The following is a 15,000-nucleotide window of genomic DNA, read 5'->3' as shown; positions in this document are numbered from 1 at the left end:
ACCACTCACGTGTCCCCGTCTTTGCTTGGGGGAGAAACCTGGGGCTGCTGGGGCTTCTCCTCACTGCGTCTCAGCTGTATCCTGCATCAACAGAGCAGATGTCCAAAGGCAGGTCAGAGCTTGAAGTGCTGACTGGAGCAAGAATTGAGGGACAGCCAGATGGGGTGGAGGGAGCCCCCATCCCCCAGGGCTTTGGGTGAAGGAGGATTTAAGCCACCTCACCCAAACTGAAGGAAAAGCCAGATCCCTGAAGATGAGATTCCAGTCAGAATCGCATGTTAACCTCCTGGCTGTAATCCTCTGGAAAGTGAAACTGAGATGGCGAGTGAACTTTGGCTGGGTTTAGTTATGAGTTCTTTAGAGCTGCAGACCAAACCGTGACATTTACACTCCTCACCCTTCCCCAGAAAGCCAGGTCCCATTGGACACCCATCTGTGCCATCTCATCAGGTCTTCACACAGCACCTCAGGCTGGTGGTCTGTCTACAGCATCCCCTCTACCTACCCACACGTCAAGGACTTCCATCTAATGCCAAGTTTCCACCAGAATACAGTGTGCATGGGGCTTAGAGTAGGAAGCACGACTGAATACCTAATATCCTTCCCCTCTATTCACTGATGAGAAAACAGAGGCCCAGAGAAAGGCATTACCTTCTCCAGGATCAGAGCGCCAGGCCAAGGTCTCCTCCGTGCTAGTTTATTGCTCTTTTAACTTTGGTTCTTTATCTCCCTTTGCTGGGTAATAAAGAGCTTAATTATTCTCAGACATTAAACCAAAGAAATTTAATAAGCTTCTCAACACAACGTTTAGGCACAAAAATTATGATGATGGAAGTTATAGGCACATTTTGTGTGTGTGTGTCTGTTTTGGTTTAAGTTAGATTTTCTTTTAAAGTCCTCTTAAGTCCATTTTCTTGAATCAGAGTGCAAGTACCCCTGGGGGTCTGCAGATACGGGCATACTTCCTTTAATTATGCTTCCCAGATATTGCATTTTTTTTTTTTTAAACAAATTGAAGGTTTGTGGCAACTCTCAGTCAAGGAAGTCTATTGGCACCATTTTCCCAACAGCATCTGTTCACTTCATGTCTCATGTCACATTTTGGTAATTCTTGCAATACTTCTAACTTGTTCATTATTATTATTTTTGAATGGTGATCTGTGATCAGTGATCTTTGATGCTACTCCTACAGCTCACCGAAGGCACAGATGATGACTAGCATTTTTTAGCAATAACGTATTTTTAATTAAGATATGTACTTTTTTAGACATAATGCTACTGTACACTTAATAGACTACAGCACAGTGTAAACATAACTTTTATAAGCACTGGGAAGCCAAGAAATTTGTGTGACTCCCTTTATTGTGATACTTGCTTTATTGTGGTGGTCTGGAATCATACCTGCAGTATCTCCGAGGTATGCCTGTATATTCTCAGGAATTCAAGAGTTCTCCAGAACAATTTTTTCTTTTTTTCTTTTTTATTTATTTATTTATTTTTGGCACGTTGTGCCTTTGTTGCTGTGCGCTGGCTTTCTCTAGTTGTGGTGAGCGGGGGATACTCTTCGTTGCGGTTTGCGGGCTTCTCATTGCGGTGGCTTCTCTTGCTGCTGAGCACAGGATCTCCGTGCGTGGGCTTCAGGAGTTGTGGCACACGGGCTCAGTAGTTGTGGCTCTCGGGCTCTAGAGCACAGGCTCCGTAGTTGTGGCGCACGGGCTTAATTGCTCTGCAGCACGTGGGATCTTCCCCGACCAGGGCTCGAACCTGTGTCCCCTGCATTGGCAGGCGGATTGTTAATCACCACGCCACCAGGGAATTCCCTCTCCAGAACAATTTAAATTTAATTTTAGGTGTTCATTTCAATGTAAAATAGAAGCATATGCAACATTATGGTGTGGTAGTGTTTAAGCTGATTTTTTTTCCTGAGGTTTCTTCCTCTCCTCTGGTATGATCAGCCCATATTTGGGCCATCTAACTTGAAACTGCTATTCTTAATGAAGAATGTTTTCCCTCCAATCTTCAGTGTAGATAAAGACCCTTCCCATTGTGGAGGATGAGGGGTTTGAAGAGGAGACAAAAATAATTAAACATTGGTGAAAGTTCCTTTATCCTGTTTCTTTCTCTCAATGAGGGTAGAAGGGACCGTGCCCCACTTCACCTCTGATTCCCAGAATGGCAGCGGTGCCACAGACGTCTCTCTCCTACAACAGAACCAAAGAGCAGCAGGAAAGGGAAAGCTACCCAAGGCAAGAAGAATTGTGCCCTGGAAGCTTCAACTATTAGAATGAAAATTTGCTGCCTAAAATGCTGGCATGGGGTGATACAGGAAGAGGAGAGTGATGGTATGGATATAACAGTCATCATCACCAATATGGGAAGGACAGGGACGAGCAGGGGCAGTGTGACCATGACATACAGTGGGAGCCAATGCTGTAAATATGAGGAGAGCCTTCTGCACCAGCCCTGCACCACCTCCTACCTGGGGACTTAGAAATAACCCTGGGCAGAGAGCTGTTTTTAAATTATTAATTGTTGTGAAAGCCACGGAATTTTCTGGAAATTACTAGATTGACCCCTTTGCTCTAAGACATTATAGGGCTTGACATAAAAATTAGGATCAGTAATAGGAAAACACAGAAATTTATTTTTTCACACCCAATTTTGTGGTATGAAAATATTCTACTCATGACACATATTCTGTATCGTCTTGATGGTATATGTTGTTGGAATTTTCCCAGGACCTTAGGACTTGTCTTTGCGTTTTGTTTATGGTCAGTCACATTAGCACCAACTGACCGCTTAAAGAAGCTCTATTTAAAATTTTATGCATCTCTTCACAAAAGGCCCGTACATACACTTTTTCAAGGGGACCCCAGTTTTGAAATAAGAACTGTGTCCTGAATTATGCTGTGGATTATGGATATTCATTTTGTGTAGGGACATGTTGGTATGTGGAAGAGAGAGGCATGAAAACAAGACAAATGCTCCTATCAGTGAGGAAACCAGGGAGAATGAGGATTCCAGAGAAGGCAGGAGGATGGAGGGAAAGTGTGTCATGCATCAATATGGCCACCAGATGGCAGCAGAGACATGCTCACTGTCTGCCCCTCAAGGGCTTTTGTTCAAAACCTGATTCACTCCAGACCTTTCCTCCTCCAAATGCTACTGTCCTGTATGACACACATTCAAGACTCTCTTAGCTAGTAGATGACAAAAGGAGCCCTGAGCTTAGGATGTCTGAGATTTAAATTCTAGTTTTGCTATAAATTTGGGCAAGCTTCTTCTTTGGATAATTCTGTTCATTTCTGAGGTTTCAATTTCATTAGCTTTAAAATGTATGCTACTCACACTTGAACATTCCTAAAGGGTATGTGAAAATATAACTGTGACACAAAATCCCTATTTAGGTTTCATTATTGGGAGTAGAGAGTCTTGGAAAGGTCGGAGGCTAAAACAATAGGGGAGATAAATGAAAATAAGAGAAAAAGCCTTATTGAGAGAGGACATCAGGACTCTTGCTATGAATTCAGAGAAATTCAGGTGATCACTGTCAACTTCTATTTGGGGGACCTGGTGGAAATCTATTTTGAGAGTTGTCAGGTGGACTCACCATAAAGGTGATAATTATTTCATGGAGTCCCCTATCAATGGGTCTTATAAACGTAGAGTTATCTCTGGGCAAAAGAAAGAAAAAGTATCAACTCAACTCTCATATCCTGGTGGCAGAGCAGTCTATCATTCTACTGTCTTCTTGGTTTGTTTTCTGACTAGAGGGGAGAAAGCACTGGCAGGGCTCTGAGATGCCCACCCAGATGCTGAGGCACGTGTCTTGTCTAATGTTCCCCAAAGCACAGAGTGGGGAGGGGGGTTGATGCTCAGAGTTGGACGGTGGGCTTTCTTCATATGCATGACCACAGTGCAGTTGGCACCTCGGGAAGGGTAACCTTCTATGTCTCTCTCCTCCATCACCTTTGACGCTCTGGAACAACTACAGATAGGAAAGTCTGACTCTCGCTATTGTTTGGAAGAAGCCCGAAGATCTAAAATCTTGTTTAAAATAACATTTCTTGGATCTGTTCCTCTCGCAAATGTGTTTTTCTGACACAGGATAAAAGATAATTAGCTTTGATAGAGGGGGATGATTCCCTCACTTGAAGGCAATATTCGAGCCTAAAATGAGACGTTCAAGCTACCCGTGACAGGGACAGTAGGGGGAGGAAGTAGACCCACCAGGGGGGCTTTGTGTGGAGGAGGAAGCTGACCAAACAGGGGCAAGTCAGCAACCCTGACCTCTGGGAATGTTGCACCCCAAAGGGTGGTGTGTTCCCAGGTATAAACAGCCTGAAGATTAACCCAAGTCCTGAAGGGGTAGAAGCAAGTTACTCTGTGTCCGTGGCCATATTGGAGGCCCCGCTGTGATATCTCAGGTCCATAGAGATGAAGGTGATGTGGTAATAAATGCTCGGGGAAGATCTCTGAGGACTCCTTGGTGTGTATGCCTCCCTGTCCTACTCTACCTTATCCAGTGTCACCTTGGCCTCAGTAGGGGACACAATGGACATGGAATTGTGCTTCTCTTCCGGAGACCTGCGGGGCTTAGGGCCATGACCATGTTCCTTTAAATCAAAGGGAAGCACGGCTTTGCCATCTGGCCAAAACCCAGGAGGAAAAAGAATCAGTGACAAAGTGAGATCCTACAGACTGAGGAATCATTTAAAGGAGAAGGAAGAATATAGTGATTTCTAAAGTTCCTGCCACAAAAATAGGGTAACTGTAATACTGTGATTGGCCCCAAGGACTCTCATTCAGATCCAGCTTTCTTAACAAAATCTCCCCATCTTACAGATTTTCCACCAGAAGTCAGTATAAAAATAAAAAGCAGTGGAACTTTTGCACAGTGGTGCTTAAAATACCGAAACATTTAGGGTTGGGGGACTGAGCTAAATCCTAGCTGAAGAGCTCATTGTACTGTTAGAGCCATCCCAGTCTTAGAATCCAAAAAGTGTCTGACAAACCAATTACTCCTCTGAAGTGTTTAAATTTTTTAAAATGTACTTTTAAATTTCAGTTTTTACTTTGAAATTTACTTTTGTGAGAAAGTTACAGAATTGTAAACACAGTCACTAATTATCATCCATGACTTTTCGAAAGTGATAAAACTATGTAAAATTGATTCCGCTGCAGGTTTTAGCCTGTAGGAGTGAAGCTCATGGGAAGAGTTGGTGAAACACACACTAACGCACTAGCAAACTAGCACAGATGCCTCAGTTTGGGAATTAGGAGGACCACAGGATGTGTCTTAATAACTGCAAACTCCTCCCAGGACCCCAGAGAATGTACAATCACAGAGATAGCCAAGCATCTCACACCGGAAATAGGAGAACCTTCTGAATGTTGGGGAAAAGAGGGTTAAAGAAAAGCACACCAACCTAGCAAGCCTCCTGCCTTTGCACCCTTGTACCCTCCCATACTTCCTTGGTTCAAATACTGTGCTCGGCCCTCCTGGCAGTCCCAAGCAGGCTATTGCAGTTCCTCATGTGACCAGTAGATGGCATGTTTGTCCAAGAACGTGCACCAGGTTTCAAGGAGGCTAGCGACTTTCTGAGTGCGGTGGGGAGGGTTGAGAGCTGGGTCCTAAAATGTCCCAGATCCTAACTTCCAATCTCTTCCTTTCGTAAATTTTGCGAAATGGGAGCAGAAATAGGAAAACTGATGCTGCTGAATCTGCTCCAGTCTCCTGGGGCTCCAGAATTCGGTGACTGAACCACCCTATAGATACAAGTGGGGATGGGAAAAGAAGAGAAGGAGAGAAAGACACGGAAAGAGAGACTGAAGGGGAGGCGAAAGGAAAAAGGAAAGGTTTCTTGAGAGAGAGGCTGCTTCCTTATCTTACATTCATTGTTACCGTGTTTCATCACCAGGCACTCCTAAAGAAGCAACGCTGAAAAAATTATAAATCCAGTTCTCAAGGGCATTTACAGTTTTAAGAGGAGAGAACATAGGCACTAAATTATAATAGTTCAGTGACGAATGAGGGAGTCAAGAAAATCTTTATGGAGGAGATGCTTCACGGGATGGAACATACGGCATGGTTCATACTTCATTGAGAGCTGTGAGCCACGGGTGCAAGAGCTGGCGGAGGTGGAGCAACTGTCAGGGACACGGAGCTTTCAACATCGGAGAAATATCTACTTGTGGACACACGTGAGAATAAAGAGTATTCCAGATATTGGCAGAGAGAAAGGAAATCTACACCCTGAAGGCTATGAAAATTATTTAAACTGGAACATGGAAACAATTGGTGACTAGTTCCATGATCACGTCTAAGATGTTTAATTAACTGTATCTGGTTGTAATTTAACATAAAATTGGGTATGAGAAACAATCTTTAAAATATTCTTTAATTGTTTTGATTAATCAGGCTTTATTTCTCAAAATAATATTACTTTAAAGTTTAATGTAAGCCAAGCAGATTTCCCGTTGTTTCAGACTCTTTTGGACAAAGAATGAACATTGCAGCCTGGAAAGCATTTTATATGATTACATAGAAAACCCTAAGAAAGTTATTAAAATGTCCAGAATGTGTGAATTTAACGACGGCAACATACAACAAAACAATTGTAATCTTATATGCTAGCAGCAGAATACTGCGTATAAAATTAAAAGGTAATTCCAACAGCGATAAAAACATAAAATACTTAAAGATGAGTTTAACCAAAATATGTTTGCTCTCTCTACAGTGAAAACTATAAAGCTCTGATGAGAGAGATTAATGAAATCTCCAATATATGGAGAGATAGTATATGGCTGGTTGTGGAAGAATTGATATTGCTGAAACACCAGTTCTCCTCAACATAATCCTGATCAATGTTCCCAGCAGGTTTGCTGTGTAGAAATAAACAATTCTAAAACTTATAATGTGCAGGGTAAAAAAAAAAAGTGGTAAAGGCAAGAAGAAACATTCTACAGCCAAGATACCTAAATTATGTACAAATATGAAAAGTCGTTCAACCTCCTCAGTACTAATCAGAGGAATGCAAACCAAAAACACACTGGAAAAATAATAAAAATGTCGAAACATATCAGTTGTAAGCAAGGATGTGGAACAATGTTTCTGCCAGTATACAGCTGATGGGAGTATAAATTGATGCAGTCATTTTGAAAGTCAAAATTACATAGTAACATTGAAAAGAGGTACATACTGCATTATACTCTTAAATATGCACCTAGAGAAACTGTTGTGAGCTCATAACAACTTTATTCATAAGAGCGAAACATTGAAAACAACTTAAGTATCTGTTAACCATTGAATGGTTACATAACTTTATATATCTTCATATAAATTATAGCTAAATTCACAAACATAAATAACTTTCTTAGGGCTATTGAAAGTGACCTTCACCTGGATTTTCGGAGTGGTGCATATTCAGCATTGGCTCTCTCCTGCTGGCCACTGTGTAGGGCATTAGAGTCACTCTCGCATGGTAACCAGTCACTTTCTGATAGCGTTCCGTGCTGACAGTGCTCTGTAAGCAGCACGATAATCATAATTCCCTTATGGACGTGACCACCCCCTGGAAGAACTCAGCAGTCCCACAATCCTCACTTCTTGCCTAAATAAGATCAGCTCAGCTGAAATTAATTCCTGGTGCATGATGACTGGTGTGTAGTTGACATAATCAGAAGACACAAGAGCAGGAAATATCACCAAGGAGGAGCAGGTCCACGTGGGGAGAGCGCTGTCTGCAGCTGCTCACATGGTCAGATTTTTTTCTCCGGTCTGGAAACCATTCAGAGATTTTTATCATAAAGAAACATTTACATCAGCAGAGGAGAAGAGTGAGGGAAAATCCAGGAACCGTTGGCGAAATTAGGCAGCTCTCCGCGATAAGCTCTATGTTTGGCTCCGTGGTCCAGTGACATTATTTCTTCTGGGCACCAGTTCCAGCCTCTGCCTTCAGTTGTAGCTTCTGCTGCTCCAGTTACCGATACCTGCAAAGCCCAGGCCAAAAGTCCCTTATTCTAGGGCTTCTCTGCTTGTCCTCCCCTCCCTCATGATTACTTTTAACAGCTTCATTGCACTGTTGTGTGTCTGTACTTTATTTGTTCAACCTGTCACTTGAAATGGACATCTGAGCTGTTTCCAGTCTTTTCCTACTGCACATAATTTTGCAATAACTAAACTCATGTGCCCCTTGGGCAATTTTTCTTGGGGAGCAGTAAGACTGGTAGGACTGAGGAGCAATAAATCTAAATAGAGAAGAGGAATGGCAAAAAAATTTTGTCAGGAAAGTACCAAAGCCCCCTCCAACCCTGGCCTGCATCCTAGCACATCAGAGCCAATCTGAGAGGCGAACTTTATAGGTTTATGGACCCTGACCTTCTGCACCAAACTTGCTTCAACTTTCCAGAGCCATCACCTTGAAGCATGCTGAACATATAGGCAGATTTTCAAGGGTGAGAGATGCCTCCAGAACAGGAATATAATCCAAAGAACCGGCTTCTCTCTCAGGGCAACTCACAATAATGTATCAGATCCTTCACAAAAGAAAAAAATATGTGTATCTCTAGGGCTCCTACCTTTTCTCCAGGGTCTTCTGTGTTGTGTACTGGACCTCTGGTGAGACCCATCTTTGTGATTTCAGATTTGGGGTCTGAACAGGCTGAGTGGGTATGGGGGTCATTGGCAGCCCTATCACCTCCCCTCCACCCTTATCTCACTGCCCAGCACCACACAGCTGTCCCTACTTGAAACTTTATCCTTATACCTTCTCCAGGTGGGAGCCAGCATAAAGCAGAAATTGATTCTTTGTGCAGTTTAAGTGCCTGATCGTCACTCTTGGCTTTCTCTCTTGGCCTCCAGACGTGCCTACAAGGCTCTGCATAAGCAAGTATGGGTCTCTAGCTGCTGACCATTATCAGCAGTTGCTCTGCTGTCTCGTCCAGGGCAAAACAGCCCATACCGCAGCTGAATATGTTGAGTTATTTCCCCACATGTGACATCAGTTTCACAGAAGCCTGACAGAAAGTCTACCCAATTGCAACAGGAGTGCCATTGAAACCAGCCTGATGAGGGGACACGTGGGAACGGTGTCATCCAGTGCCTGGTTGTTTAATGAAGCCCAGTGAGTACACTGGTGCGTGATCCAGGTGTGACATGGTGCAAGCAATATGAATGGAACATACCTCCACCATCCATATGGGGTCACCATCAGGGACACATCCTAAGTGTTATAAAAACTCCTACCTAAGACTAGGTTTTCCAGATCATGGACTTTACGTGCCTAAAGGTTTAATGATGGTAACTCTCATCTCACTTTTTCACAGGAGACTTCCTGTTCACTGCATTCCCTACCCCTTTCCCCAGAATCCCAGGGACATCTGCAGAGTCCAGGTGAGCATCAATCCATGTGAGGGATGGAGGACCCTTTGCCCACACCTTCATTTGGGGGCTCTAGAGAGCTTTTTAAGGAAAGTCCCAGCTTTGTACGAGGGAGGAGGCTGCAGCAGTGGTACGTCTCCCTGGCATTGAGCATCAGGATGATCCCAGACAGGGTAACGCCAGAGGAAGAGGTGCTCTCCTGTGCTGTGAGTGCTTTCAGAGTAGACAGAAACCTGTTTCCTGCAATCCACATATATTGAAAACCTAAATTATCCATGCAGGTAGGAGCAAAGCAATTCACAAAGAGAAATGGTAGAATTTCTTGATTCCCAAAGCAGCGTTGATAGACAGCAAGAGTGACGTGATGCAAAAAAAATTATGAGTCTAAAGATAGAAATAGCATCTTAAGGATATTCAAATACCGATTTCAAAAGTATTATTTTTAAAAAAAAATTTTTTTTAGTGTTTTCACATGATGTACATTGGGACAAATCAGAAGAAATACAAATGTTAAATGTCATATGGAAGTTAAACCCATTGGTTATTAGACTTAATCATGAACATATAGGGAAACTACCTGCCTCAAACTTTCTGCCACTTTAATAAATCACAAGGTGGTGGTGATAAGGAGACTTGTTTGGGGCTATGGTGCTACTACAGGAAAATGTGGGAAGAGTGATCAAAGCAAGATGGGACATTAGTAACCCCTTTATCTGTGTAAATGTAGAAGCAGACACTTATTAGAGGGGGATCTCTAATAACACCGAGGATGTCTCATATACACATATATGTGCAAAAAATAAATAAAATGAAAACGGTCCATGTATGAAGACCCAGGGAATCTTCTTAGGTTTAATCAAATATTCAGGCTTACTTAGCTCTCAGATTCACTCAGAAGGATAGCAGACAGAATCAAAGCATTTCAAGGGAGCAGCATCTTATCATTCTCTTCAGTGGGAGAAGTTCTTGAAACAGTCCATAATGCAGACCAGGTGCTGGTCTCTGCCCACCTCACCCCTAAGTGACAGCTTAGGTGCAAGATGAATTTACACCTGTGAAAGTGGCATCTACCCTGCGGTAGAATCCTCATCTTTTTGGAGTCAATGCCCTTTGCATCAAGTTCATGAGCAAAGCTTCCAGACCCCTGGTAAGTGCATGCCCAATTACAAGGGTCACTGCATTCAGAGATGCCCAAGCTATGTATGGGTTCCCACACTTGTTATAATTCATCAGATATTCCTCCTAGCCAAATACAACTTACCAAGCAAAAGCCATTTTTTACAATAGATAATTTTGTCTAGAAAGTTAGCTGACATTCTTCCTTTCTTAGGTTTCCTAAAAAGAGCTAGAGATTTAGTCTAAGATTAAATTTGTCCTGGAGAAATAGAAAGGGTATTAAACTTTTACCCACAAGAATGAAAGTGATTTACAGTTACTTGTTTTCTTTATCAAGCATCATTTTATTTTTCAAATTACTTAAAAGAAACACATTCCATGTTTTGTTTGTGTGCTTATCCAAAAAAAAGCATTGTGATGCTTGGTATAAAAAGGTTTTAAAGGTTTTTAAATTGCAAACCATTTAAGCAACCTAATTAGATCAAACACATCTGGGAATTTCTGAGTATGTACATGAGGAAAAAATTAGTTAAAGCATCCTGATTTTTAAAATCTTGGATCATTCACTAGCTTTCTGAATGCTCAATGTCAGAAAAACTGATATGAAGAATTAAATACTATTGACCACAAGAGGGAAGCCTAGTCCCACTTTCACTATGCTTTAGGGAAAAAAACCAAAAAAACCCAAAAAAAACCCAAAACAACCTCAAAGGAAAGCCACGTTTACTAAGAACTTTTAAAATATTCACCAATAAATACGGTGTACAAGACAAAACAACTGTCATCCCCACCTGAGGCTGCATTTGTGGTGGGAGTGGTTTTAGTGTTTTGAATGGACTCGTTCTTGGACTCCACATATTACTGGCTATAGAGTTAGAGACGTGATTTACAAAACTACCTTCCCACTTTCTAAGTGAGACATTGACCAAAGGGCTAGACTTCTGTAAATCTTGGTTTCCTCAGAATAAATTGGAAATATAATGGTAGAAAATATAATGGTAATATTTAATATGATATTTACTATTTTATTAGTAATATTTTAATTGGTAAGGGAGAAAGACCGCACCAAAAAAAAAAAAAAAAGACTTTCAGTAAAACCAATGACAGTTCTCTGGCCGATTTCTCACCTTTCTTTCTACCATAAAACTTCAAAGTTCAAAAGTAACCTTAGATCAAAAATAGGTAATTCTCTCTCATCATAGTTAGATAAAAACATTGATTTTGCTAAAGCATTTTACGGCATTGGTCATTTCTCATGTATTATCCTATCTAAGTCTTGAAATGCCCTGTGTGTTAGATGACATTCACCCACTCATGTTCTCCCGTGTTCTACTGTGATCACCTAACAAACTTCCCTCTGACACTCTACGCTTGACCCGTGCTATGTCAATGCGCACGAGAGCCACCTTCTCATCATGACCTCTATTTTTTGAAAATGTCTTTCATTTATCATAACATTCAGACTTGAAACCTAACTACAAGGTACTTTTTGATCATCTTCTACCACCTTCCTTATCCTAATCCAGCCAGTAAGCAGGCCTAGGGATTCATTCCTCACGTTTAACTTTGCCACGGGGTGGCAAAGATGATAGATGGAGCTGGAAATGGCTCTGAAAATAATTTGCCAAAACATGGAAGGAACAGAAAGTTGAAGGAGTGAATCAGCCATTGTCCAGGCACAAGGAGGCAGCTGGTGAAGGCAGCCACTCTCAGGCTTCGCTGGTGATTTTTCGAATGAAACTTTTCCTTCACAGTCTCTCAACTACCAAGTTCAGCCTATTAGAAGAGACAAGAAAATTGGGAATTATAGAACAATCTGACTCTAGATGCTCAAATCATAACAATGGGGCCTGTGGAAATACTCTGAGATGTGGATTTGAAGTTTCCAACCCCTCTCCCCACGTGTGTGTGAATGTGTGTGTGTGTGTGTTGGCAAATCCTTATTTACAAAAGCTACACAAAGAAAAGTGATTTCACACCCCTGAGAGCCTGTACAAACTCAGGCCTTTGAAGCATCAGATTTCAAGTGGAGGTAAAGAAAAAAATGAATCAAACTCTCAAACTCTCATCCTCCCAGGGTAGAGATGAACCCAAACACCATGGACCCCTTTATTCACACAGGACATCTTAGGAAGGTCCATTAACCCATCATCCCAGCACATTTGTTGATGTCATCAGTTGGCAGTTTTCAGTCTGACACAGATTTATTTCTGCAGATTAGCCTTTGCCCCCTCTCAGGATGGAGAGGAGACATGATAGCGAACAAGGAGAGTTTTTTACATGGGGACTTGGGGAGGAAATGCCTAGATCAACATCCCCAAAGATCCTCTGGTAGGAAGTCCTCAGCAGGAGAAACACCATGAAGACTCTGAGTACTAGAGGGAAAAGGAGGGAAAGGCAGCTAAAGGAGGGGGTTGGAGGCTCTCAGAGCTCAAACCACACAAGCATGAAGCAGCGAGGTCCCAGACTTGACCTGGGTCCAAGGAGAAAGCGATCTCATTTCCAAGCCCTCGCCTTTTACTCCAAAATAACATTTTCTCTGGTTCTAAGTTTGGACTGTGGGGAGAACCCGAGTGAACTATGGGGGAAATAGAGATACAGAGATAGAGGTAGAGAGATATATTTGCATTTAGTAGTTTTTAAAAAAATTCCTATTTGCTTCTATGGTCTTGTCTGTATAGTAGGGAATAAAACCAAGAATATTACATTTCCCAGGCTCTCCCTACCCCCGGTTTCTGAATGTGGTCTACATTCTGCAAGTGAAATTTAGGATTGTGAGATTCGGGAAGCAGAGACAGGCTGAAGGTTTCTCAGGTCGTGGATACAAGGGTTCACGGACCGGGGTCTTGTGTTGGCGGCATCCTTGTGTTCCCGAGACATTCCCTCCCCCTGAGCTCTAGAGGAGCCATGATGCCAGCAGTGGCTCCTACAGGTCCCTCCCTCACAAAGTTAGGGGTCTGTAACTGATTTGTGCTCCTCCAGGCTTCCAACAGTTTTGAGGTATAATTCCCTATAATAGAGTAGAATTGTAACAAATAATCCCATTTAGGGTGTCCTCAGGGATTTCTATTTCCTGAACGAACTTCGACTAGTACAGAGGCTCCTCGCCTTTTGATGTTACCGAGACAACCTCATTCAGGCGCCCTCAGAAATTCCCGCAAACACACAGGAAGTTAGAGGTCAGGAGAAAACAGGGAACCATGATTAATGTCCAAATAGAAACTTCTTTCTCATCACAGAGAAAGGGAACTGAAAGTCTATTCTAAAGACTCCCCAGTTTAGTAATCTCATGAGGAGAACCAATCAGTGTTTTAGGACTAAATGACATCATAAGTTGCTGAGCAACATCTTGGGTTGAAGGTGCTATTACAACATGTAGAACACAGAGACATATATAGTCTCTGAGTTTACTGTACATATATTGAGCATCTTGTAAGAACAAGGCATTATGGCAGCCAGCAAAGGGCAAGCACAGAAAAATTATATTGGTTAAGTGTGATTAGAGGAGGTTAGGATAGAGGAGATGACAAACCGAAATTATAGGATCAGACTCTCAGCAGAGACTGATACTGTAGAAGTCTCCTCTGGCCCATTCCAGTGCCTCCAGGAAACACAGTCCTCAACAATTTTAGGGCAGAACTGTGTGTGCATCCTCCCAGGCATCTAGAAGTCAGTATCAGAGGATGTCCAAAGCCCTTAGATACAATCAGAAAATCAGCCATGTGTAGAGTCTTGGCTCTTCTGAACTGGGATGGGAGTTGTAGGGCAGGATAAGACCTCAGCAGTGTAGAAAACACTGTGGAAAACCCACCCTAAGTATATGTGTCATGACTGATCTTAAAGAGTAAACTCACCATCTCACGAGCCGCCTCACTGCCAGGTCTCTCCTCCTTGCAAGTATTTGGATTCCAGCCCTTTCTAGGGTTGGTTTAACACTTTCCTTTCTATTTTGCTATATTTTCAAAAAATGAGGGTCAGTCAACATGTGCTAACTTTCAGTATTCTCAACAGTGAACATCAAGATAAATTCTTTGAATCAGAACTTTCATCATGAGGAAGTAATGGTAAAGCCCTCCTACAGGTTATTATCTCTAGTCTTCCAGGTAAAATAAGCTCTGCCCCATTTACTCTCTTTATTCATCTATCTGATTCTTCAGGAAAGGTATGTGCCCAGAAGTCTTTTCCAATCTCAGGACATATTTAAGGTAACAGGAATTAGGAATAGAATTCCCCCTTTCCAGTCTACTGTCTCCAGTAACCACTACCTATGTTCCAAGGTGTAGCTTTCCATACATCTCGAGCTTTGGGAGTGTTGGAACTCAGAGTTTCTCTTCTGATGTTCTCCTGAACTGTCAGGGATCCCAAACTCTTGGGCAGAGTTGGCCACCTTGGAGTCTAGGACACTGGAGGGAGCCTGAAGCAGTAAGAGGTGCCTTAAGGGCAGCTCTGTCACCCGACACTGCCAAGATTCAGGCATTCCTCATAGCCTGACCATTTACCTT

Source organism: Balaenoptera borealis (genome assembly GCF_965194805.1).
Source record: "Balaenoptera borealis genome assembly, chromosome: 12".
Taxonomy (NCBI): Eukaryota; Metazoa; Chordata; class Mammalia; order Artiodactyla; family Balaenopteridae; genus Balaenoptera; species Balaenoptera borealis.
This window is presented reverse-complemented; position numbering follows the sequence as displayed.